Below are 7,920 nucleotides of genomic sequence, written 5' to 3' on the forward strand. Positions count from 1 at the left end.
CAGGTAGATATTTTCTGTAATTCGGTATTTACAGTATTGGCTAGTGTGACTGGGCTCGGGTGAGAGAAGACGTATGTAGTGTCATCTGCAAATAGTGTGGGTTTGAGTAATTGCGAAGCATTTGGAAGGTCATTTATGTATAGGAGAAAGAGAAGAGGGCCAAGGACACTTCCCTGTGGGACACCAACTGTAATTGGTTGCGCAGAAGAGTTTGCCCCATTTGCGTACACATATTGGCTTCTGTTGCTGAGGTATGACTTGAGGTAGTTGAGGGAGTGCCCTCTTATACCATAGTGTGACAATTTTACGTGGAGCAAGTCATGGTCAACTGTATCAAAAGCTTTATGTAAGTCAATGAAGATCCCCAGTGGGACTTCTTTTTTCTCTATTGCAGTGTATATATGTTCTAGCATGTGTATAATAGCATCATTAGTATTTTTATTAGGCCTGAATCCAAATTGGCAGGGGTTGAGTATGTTTTGGGAGATAAGGTAGGAGTAGATTCGTTTATGAATTAATTTTTCGAAGATTTTTGAGAGAGGGTGTAAGTTGGATATTGGCCTATAGTTATTCAACTCTGTTTGGTCTCCTCCTTTGTGGATCGGGGTGACCCTTGCTATTTTGAGTACTGTAGGGAAGGTGGAGGATTCAATGGATTTGTTAAAGAGTGTTGCAATGATTGGAGATAGCACTTGTGACACTTTTTTGTATATAAAGAGTGGTAAGGTACTTAAATCTCCTGCCTTGTTTTTTAGTGCATTGATAATAAGGGAGACTTCGTATGGGTTAGTCGGAGCTAGGAACAGTGTGTTCGGGTAGTTGCCGGTGAGGTAGTCATTTGGTGGGGTATCTGAGCTTGGGATTTTATTGGCAAGGTTTTGTCCTATAGTGGAGAAGAAATCATCGAGTCTGTTTGCTGTTTCTGTTGGTGGGAGTTGGGGTTCATCTGATTTTGCTAATTTTATTTCGCTATTTCGTGATATCTTTTTTGTTCCCAGAATTTCTGATAGGGTTTTCCAGGTCTTTTTTATATCACCTCGTAAGTTGGATAATCTGTTCTCATAATACAATTTTTTTGCCCTTCTTATCAGGCTGGTTAGGATTGACGAGTAACGTTTTGTTTGGTCTCTGGTTATGTGACCCATTCTGTACTGTTTTTCATATTGGTGTTTTGTATTTATGGATTTGAGAATGCTGGGTGTTAGCCAGGGACTGTTCAGTCTCTTTGCTGTCATCTGTTTAGTTTTTTTAGGGCAGTGCTTGTTATAGAGGTATTGGGTCTTTTTTAGAAAATTATTAATACATTCGTCAATATCTGTATAGATTTCTAGCTCAGTGTGCCAATCAATGTTTGCTACTGCTGTTGTGAAGTTATTAATGGCTGCCTCATTGTGAAGTCTGAAGGTGACTTTAGTAGTGTCTTGGGGTAGTTTACCAAGAGTTGTTATGAGGAAAGTAGGGTAGTGGTCTGTGGTATTATCTGTAATTATGCCTGATTTTAAAGGGGATATGGTGTTGGTCCAGATGTGGTCAAGTAGGGAAACACTAGTCTCTGTAACTCTTGTAGGTTTTGTTACTGTTGGTAGTAACATACAGTTACTCATTGTGTTTGTGAATTCAGTAACGTGTGGGTCCTGGTCTTGCAGGAGATTTATATTGAAGTCACCTGAGAGTAGTAAGTGATCTTTGTTCATGCGTGCATCAGTTATCATACTTCCTAGATTTTGACTAAATTGGCTAATGTTTGACTGTGGAACTCTGTAGATGTTTATCAATGTGAGAGGTTTTTGTAGGTATTTGGATTTGAATTTAGCTATTATATATTCCCCATGTTCATCCCTTGTGCAAGTATTAGTGATACATTCTAGTTGGTCTGAGTAGTATATGGCTGTGCCACCCCCTTGTTGGTCTGGCCTACAGTTGTGTATGGCTGTGTAACCAGGAATGGCATAGACATCTGTACTATCAGGCTTTAGCCAGGTTTCAGTTAGTGTAATGATGGACATATTGGCATGTAAGGAATTTAGTAATGCTATGAGGTCATCGTAATGCTTGCTTAAAGATCTGATATTGTAGTTAAAGATAGTTATGTTGTTGTTGGCACTGAGAAGTGCCTTTGATTGTTCTGCAGTGTAGTAATTACAGTAACTGCTTGATTCATTTAAGTCATTAAATAAGAGGTTGGTATCAGGATCAATGCTTGTAATCATAAGATTTGTAGTGAATCTATAGTTAGAATTAAGAAGTCATTAAATAAGAGGTTGGTATCAGGATCAATGCTTGTAATCATAAGATTTGTAGTGAATCTATAGTTAGAATTAAGTATAAAACAAAGTAAATAGTCTTAAGCTAAAAAAGAGCACCTGAATTATTTAACAAATGTAAAATAATGAGCTAAGGGACTAATACAAATAAAGTGATGATCATATAATAGAGTTTGGGAATATGATAGTAGGTAGTACTATAAAGGTAATTTTTTAAAGTTAGAATTATAGTTTAAAATTATAATAAAAAGGGACTAATATAGGTTGTGGTGAACAATAAAGTGGTAATCAAATAAATGAGCTTTGGAATATAATGGCAAAATTGTGAACTTATTCTACTTTAGCACCTGAGAATAGCACCTTGATTATTTTAACAATTGTGGATATATAAACTAGGATAGTTATATAAAGCTAAAATAAAGGAGAAAATATATAAGGGACTAAAATTAAGTAATGGTAAGCAAAGTTAAATGGACAGATGGTAGGAATTATAATATAAACTTATAATATAAAAATACAATTTGAAATGGTACTTGCAATTGCACTAGAGTCTGGTATAGGTTGTTGACAAGATCAAGATTATAACTATAGATTTAAATTGACAAAATAAAATTCACAATTAAAGTACCAAAAGAATAATAGTAAAAAATCACAATGGTAATGTCTTGGTTATAATATGATAGTAAGATGGTAGACAGGTACCCAGGTACACAGGTACAAAGGATAATATAAAGGTTGGGGTTGAATATAAAAACTTGAAAATTTGGCAACAAAATGTTATGGGAAGTATAAAATAATGTTTAATGTACAAAAGTAAAATTGACTGGTAGTAAATATGGTGTTTAATAAAATTTTAGTAAGTAATAATGATTACAAAAAAGTGAAAAAGTAATGTTTCTCTAGTTTCTTTACGTGCTTGGCTAGGTGTGAGTTCCAAGCTGGTGCCGCATAGTCCAATATGGGCCTAACGTACACAGTGTACAGAGTCCTGAACGATTCCTTATTAAGATTTCGGAATGCTGTTCTTAGGTTTGCTAGGCGCCATGTGCTGTGTGTGTGTGTGTGTGTGTGTGTGTACTCACCTAACTGTACTCACCTAATTGTGGTTGCAGGGGACGAGACTCAACTCCTGGCCCCGCCTCTTCACTGAGTGCTACTAGGTCCTCTCTCTCCTTGCTCCATGAGCTTTATCATACCTCATCTTAAAGCTATGTATGGTTCCTGCCTCCATTACCTTACTTGCTAGGCTCTTCCACTTCCTGACTACTGTATGACTGAAGAAATACTTCCTAACATCCCTTTGACTCATCTGGGTCTTCAACTTCCAATTGTGACCCCTTGTTTCTGTGTCCCCACTCTGGAACATCCTGTCTCTGTCCACCTTGTCTATTCCACGCAGTATTTTGTATGTCGTTATCATGTCTCCCCTGACCCTTCTGTCCTCCAGTGTCGTCAGACCGATTTCCTTTAACCTTTCTTCGTAGGACATTCCCCTTAGCTCTGGAACTAACCTTGCCGCAAACCTTTGCACTTTCTCTAATTTCTTGACTTGTTTGATCAAGTCTAGGTTCTAAACAGGTGCTGCATACTCCAGTATGGGCCTGACGTACACGGTGTACAGTGTCTTGAACGATTCCTTACTAAGGTATCGGAACGCTATACTATGGTTTGCCAGGCGCCCATATGCTGCAGTATATGCTGCTGCTACTGCTGCTGCTGTGTGTGTGTGTGTGTGTGTGTGTGTGTGTGTGTGTGTACTCACCTAATTGTGGTTGCAGGGGTCGAGTTACGGCTTCTGGCCATGCCTCTTCTCTGATTGCCACTAGGTCCACTCTCTCCCTCCTCCATGAGCTTTATCATACCTCTTCCTAAAGCTATGTATGGTACCTGCCTCCACTACCTCACTTTCCATACTATTTCACTTCCTGACAACTCTATGACTGAAGAAATACTTCCTAACATCTCTGTGACTCATCTGAGTTTTCAGCTTCCAATTTTGACCCCTTGTTGCTGTGTCCCATCTCTGTTCACCTTTATCGATTCCTCTCAGTATTTTTTGTGTCGCTATCATGTTCTCCCCTGTCCTCCAGTGTCGTCAGGTCAAGTTCCTTTAACTTCTCCTGGTAGGACGTGTGTGTGTGTGTTAGTGTGTGTGTGTGTGTGTGTGTGTGTGTGTGTGTGTGTGTGTGTGTGTGTGTGTGTGTGTGTGTGTGTGTGTGTGTGTGTGTGTGTGTGACGAAGACAATAATACGATAACGCCCAGCAAATCGAGGTGTGAGGTCAGTAGTGAGTTGTGGATGTGGTTGGGGGAAGGGGGGGAATTCAGTGGGAGGGGGAGAGAATAAGCTGGGCACTACCACTCCACCGCAGGAGCCAGTATACCACCAGCTGTGGATGGGAACGCTGTCTCTACACCCCTTCATTCACAATTCAGAGTAACACATACCCTCCCTCCGCCCGTCGCTCTCTTGTGCCGGACTCTGGTGCCCCAACTTATATGTATAGTGAAATCACATGTTTATTATATCTCAAGTCTAGGTTGACTTTTCATTGTACATGAAGATGGAGTGTAGAGTTTTTGGCGTTTGTCTTCTGTAATTGCGTAGTGAGTGAGGCAGAAACGCCACGTGAGAGTGCCAGTCTGCTGGCGCAGGAAGCAACATCAGGTAGGTAAGATGGATCTCTCGTAACGACTAACCTAAACAGCTTCACGTGTGTTTAAATACTTATTAAACTTAATATATATATGTTATATAACCTGACTAGCAATGGAAAGTAGGTATGCAAATGTGGAATAGTGATACCTTATGGGTAGGCCTACCTGGGCTGGCAAATCTAAAAACTGCTTTCAGGAACTTGAAGACCGAGCCTTTTAGAACACTATACATGACCTGTGTTAGGCCCTTGTCAACTATATGTAAAAGTTCGAGAAGGTCCAGAGGTATGCAACCATAGCAAATGCGGAGATGAAGGGAAAATGCGTCATGAGGAGAGACTAATGGAATTAATCCTTCAAGGAAGGATGGGAGGGCAAGGTACCTTGGTGCTGGTGAATGGCTCTTGATCCAATATATTGGAGCTACCCCTCTCCTTTCTCCTATCACACTTAATTGCTTCTCACTCCCCAGGCGCTTGTTTGTTCGTTATGGATGTATTGATTTCCCATGCATATATAATTAAGGAAATAAACCTGACGACCTAGGAGGAAAAAATGACTAGGGTATAAATAGTAACACCTGACCTTCTATTGTACGAGGAAAGAACTGGGGAGAGATAATATCTGTCGACCTACTATAGGAAAAAAGAGGAATTGGGGGGAGAGATAATAACTACTTAGGGGGCCTATTTGCTGGCCTTAAGCCAACAAATAGCGGAAGCGACGAGACTAGGAAATACCCTTGACTTTATATTCACAAACAATGAGAATCTGGTACTGAACATAATGGTGTCAAAAACAGCTAATTCAGATCACAACTTAGTCGAGGTTAAAACCTCCATCCACACTAGTCTTCAGCAGGGAAATACAGTCACGAGGGCGGATTCAACAAATTCAATTTTAGCAACAAAAACATTAACTGGAGCAAATAAATCATGATCTCGGTGAAATATGCTAGAAAGAAAATTATGCTGTCATGGGCTTGAACCAGTATTTGGAAAGGGTGAGCTTACTAGCACTAGATGTATGCTCCAGACTTGTACCATTAAGAAAAAAAAAGAGAAGAAACAAGTTAAAAAGAGAAAGGGGTTCCCTATACAGACATAATTTAATATTTTTATTATGCACCCCACTCCCATCCTGTGGGCGGTAGTCAAAACACTACATAGGTACATAATGGGTCCAGGGACTGGGCCACAAAGTTTTGATACCCAAACAAGTTACAGCGGTAACGAACTATTAACATGTTTACATCTGGTTACAATATAATTCATGCAGACATGAATTAGGCCACAAAAATATTACAAAAACATTACCTTATATTTTAGCAAGGTATGCTTGCAAGAAAAAAAAAGTTTGAGTGGTAATGATTTATTAACAGTGGGCAAAGTCTGAGTATTTTCCCAGAATGTTGGTAATATACAACTATGGATAAAATAATTTGAATTTCTTCAACATTTCTCAGTGAATTGTCTCTGAATTCATTAATTTTATCACATTCCAGCACATAATGAAGCAAGGTATAACAATTGTCCATCCTCCAAAGTTTACATTACTTTTGGTCTATATCTGTTCGTGGTGACGTCCCAAAGATACTTGTAACCAAGCAGGAGCCGGGTGGTAATGACATCAGAGAGTCTGCTTATTTTGTTGGATGTACCATAGACATGTGGTTCCTCCTGCATGACATAATGAAGATAGGTGGTCTGATTGGTGTCAGTCTCCCTCAATTTTTAGTCAATAAAGTTAATTTGAAATTCTTATCTTGCTGACAGCCCAAGATTATAATCTACTCCTTTTTTGAAGTCATATGACTGCCAATATATATAGTTCTATCATGCATCTGAAGACCAATGAGAGATGCAATCCGGGCTGTGGTTCGTACGTCAGTTTGCGTGCGGCCAGCAGTAACAGCCTGGTTGATCAGACCCTAATCCACCACAAGCCCTGGCCTTAGACCTAGCCGCGGGGGCGTAAACCCAGGTCCCTTGACATCACTGTCCACAATCCTACCATACCTGTGTCTGACTTCTGACACAATCATGCCACAATTGATGATCTTAACTCCTTGAGTGCTCCTACAGACGAAGACGGAGAATTACATAAGTCAATGACTGCAGACTTTCTGAGGAACGAAAAGAAACACTAGGAAGTGAAATGGAAAATATTGAGCAAAAACTGAATGCATCCTACAAAGCCCAGGTGAGACAGAGGGAATAAAAAAAAAACAGAAATAAAACTGACTAAATCCTAAATAATTTTCTCGGATGTAAAATTTAGGGCAAAAACCACATCAAGTATCGGGGCCATTGCTTAAATAACATGGAACCTATACTGATTACAACGAGGAATATTGAGGTTGCCATTCAGTGAGCCATTAATCAGTCTAAAGACGACTGACAACCCAAACAAGTTTTTCATGTATGAGACTCAAAAATCCTGCCGACATTTCCATTATTTCTGACATAACTCTGACCTTACTTGACTTCAAAAAAAAAAATTTATTGCATTTTCCCGGACTGTCTCAGGAAAATGCCAGGAACTCTATAATCATACACAACACAAAAATAACCCGCACATAGGAATAAGAAACTTATAACGACGTTTCGGTTAGACTAGTCACCAAGAACTGCATGAAACTACGTCTTACTGGCTTGAATATCATTTGGAGGATATATTTATATATGTACCGACAACGCTGACGTTCTACATTACCAAAATCTTTGATTGCTTATCACAAGGAATCTAAACAGTTGTATAACTCAGGGCAGCATGCCCCTCAAGGAGGGCTCCTTGACGCTGGTGAGGGGCTCTTGATCTAGGGAATTGGATCTGTGCTCCAGTTCCCTGAATTAAGCCTGAATGCCTTCCATCCCCCCATAGGCGCTGTATAATCCTACGGGTTTAGTGCTTCCCCCTTGATTATAATAATAATAATCAGGGCAGCATGGGTTGTGTGCAGGTCAGTCCTGCCTCTCGCAATTGTTTGACCAGTATTAC

General features: G+C 39.7%; 1 protein-coding gene across 1 annotated transcript in view; it reads left to right on the forward strand.

Annotated features, from left to right (window-relative positions):
* Positions 1-4,676: 4,676 nt before the first annotated feature.
* Positions 4,677-7,920, forward strand: part of SNF4Agamma (SNF4/AMP-activated protein kinase gamma subunit) — a 998,728-nt gene continuing 995,484 nt past the window's right edge. The window contains exon 1 of the mRNA XM_070085706.1: positions 4,677-4,930. The gene's annotated coding sequence lies outside the window, so the exon portion shown is untranslated. The remainder of the gene's footprint in view (positions 4,931-7,920) is intronic.

This window comes from Cherax quadricarinatus, chromosome 17, assembly GCF_038502225.1.
Source record: "Cherax quadricarinatus isolate ZL_2023a chromosome 17, ASM3850222v1, whole genome shotgun sequence".
NCBI classification, from domain to species: domain Eukaryota; kingdom Metazoa; phylum Arthropoda; class Malacostraca; order Decapoda; family Parastacidae; genus Cherax; species Cherax quadricarinatus.